Source organism: Carlito syrichta, unplaced genomic scaffold (assembly GCF_000164805.1).
Source record: "Carlito syrichta isolate Samal-C Ts95f unplaced genomic scaffold, Tarsius_syrichta-2.0.1 Scaffold306510, whole genome shotgun sequence".
Lineage (NCBI taxonomy): Eukaryota > Metazoa > Chordata > Mammalia > Primates > Tarsiidae > Carlito > Carlito syrichta.
In genome coordinates, this window is record NW_007250606.1 from 606,915 (window position 1) to 608,904 (window position 1,990).

A 1,990-nucleotide genomic window follows, 5' to 3' on the forward strand; every position below is an offset into this window, starting at 1 on the left:
CCGCCGCCGCCGCCGCCGCTGCTGTGGGCAGCCGCGGTGGGGCCAGGGGCAGGAAGTACAGACAGAGACTGAGATCAGCGGCCGTCTGCACCAACAGGACAGGTCCACGGTGGTCACCCGGAACCCCGCCCGGCAGACCCTTTTCTTCAACGGCACCCGCGCCCTGAAGGACGAGCGCTTCCAGCTTGAGCAGTTCTCCCCGCCAAGTGCGCATCCGGCTCTCGGATGCCCGCCTGGAGGACGAGGACGGCTACTTCTGCCAGCTGTCCACAGAGGACACCCGCCCCCGGCCTGCCGCGCTCACTGTACCGGCGGCCCCGGGGGAGCCCGTGGCGAAGGTCCGGGCGCAGGCGGTGGAGGGCGGCGCGGTGGAGCTCAGCTCCCGGGTTCCGCGGTCCCGCCCGGCCACCACCCCGCGCTGGGACCCGGACCGCGAGGAGCTGGAAGGAGCGAGCAGCGACCAGGAAAACGGCACGGTCTGGAGCGTAGCGAGCACAGGGCCGTTTCGGGGGGACCGCGGCGGTCCGGTCACCTGCGGCGCGCGGAACCGGGCGCGGCCCTCAGGCCGCAGCCGGCGGGCGCGGTTCGCGCTGGACGCACAGCACTGCCCCACGGCCCGGATCCACGCCTCGCGAGCTGTGGGGAGGGAGGGGGACACGCGGCCGTCGAAGCGTGCTGTCACGGGAACCCCAGGCCAAACCAGGTCCGCCGGAACCGCGGGAACGACTCTTGGCCGGAGCGGGCGGGGCCGGGGGGGAGCGGCTCACGCTGCCGCGCCTGGCGTCGGCGGGTAATGGCGCCCGCACTTGCGAGGCATCGAGCAAGCACGGCCACGCGAGGGCGCGCTGTGTCCTCGTGGCCGAAGTCCCCGGTGCGGTAGGAGAGGCTCAGACGTCGGTTCCTGACGCCACCGAGGGCAGCCTCCTGGGGCTGCTGGTGTTGCTGAGCCTGTGTGTGCGAGTGGGCATGGTCTGGTACTCTGTGTGACGGAGAAGTTCCTCATCCAACCCACGAAACAGTGGCTTGGATGAGCAGGGAGAAGCCTTCCTCAATGGCAGCGAAGGAGACAAGAGAAAAGAATTTTTCCTCTGACCCCACCCCCACCCGGGCCTGGGCCTGGGCTGGGGTTCCTCCACTGCCAGCTACTAGGAACCAGCAAAGACAATGACCGGAGTCTGGGACAGTGGGCTTCTCCCCCCACCACTGACACCTCAGATGTTTGGGCAGGGGTGGGGGTGTTGAATGTCTGGATCTCCACAAGGGCCAGAAGTGAGGGTCCAGAGGTCTGGGTAGACAGGGGGCAAGGACCAAAGGTCCGGACCTCTCAAGTCCAGGCAGGGCAGTAGGGATTGGGTTGGGGGAAGATAACTGGGGGAAGGCCAGGGCCCCTAGGCTACAAAACCAGGTGTTGTGGGGAGGGGCACAGATTCTGGGAAGGTTGGGGTAGGCAGGGAAGGGGAACACAGATTCTTTAGGGTCCTAGACCCCATTGTCAGCCATTGTAAGAGTTCCACAGAGCTCTGGGCACCTCTTTGCAAAGCCATGTTTGCACGGTGAGGGGAGAAGGGCATGGAAACAGGGATTCTATGTTTTTGTGTCATAACTTTGATGGGGCCTGTGAGGGAGACAGTCCCAACCCTTTTATCCAATTCCCCTTCCCCAGGTTCCTGGGCTTCCCTTCTCTCTACCTCCTCCTCCCATGTCTGTCCCTCCCATATTTGTCTCTCTGTCCACCTACTCCTGGGGAGTCACCCCGGGGAGGGGAAAGAGTTTGGGGAGGGATGCATGGTCTCTATGGTTTTATATATAATACATTAAAACAATCAAAAATCTGCATGAAAATATCAGATTGCAACCCCTTCTTACCCACCTCAAAAAAGAAAAAATAGCCGATCTCGGTGGCTCAGCCTGTAATCCCGCGCCTTTGGGAGGCTGAGGTGAGTGGATTGCCTGACCCCGCGGGGTTCGAGACCCGCCTGGGCAGCGAAAT

At 63.7% G+C, this 1,990-nt stretch overlaps 1 protein-coding gene and 1 pseudogene across 1 annotated transcript in view; both read left to right on the forward strand.

Moving 5' to 3' along the window:
- The window catches only part of LOC103265392, a 6,055-nt pseudogene extending 4,963 nt beyond the window's left edge, over positions 1–1,092 (forward strand).
- PRTG (protogenin) overlaps positions 1–1,990 on the forward strand; it is a 127,189-nt gene that overhangs the window by 84,218 nt on the left and 40,981 nt on the right. The window lies entirely within an intron of this gene.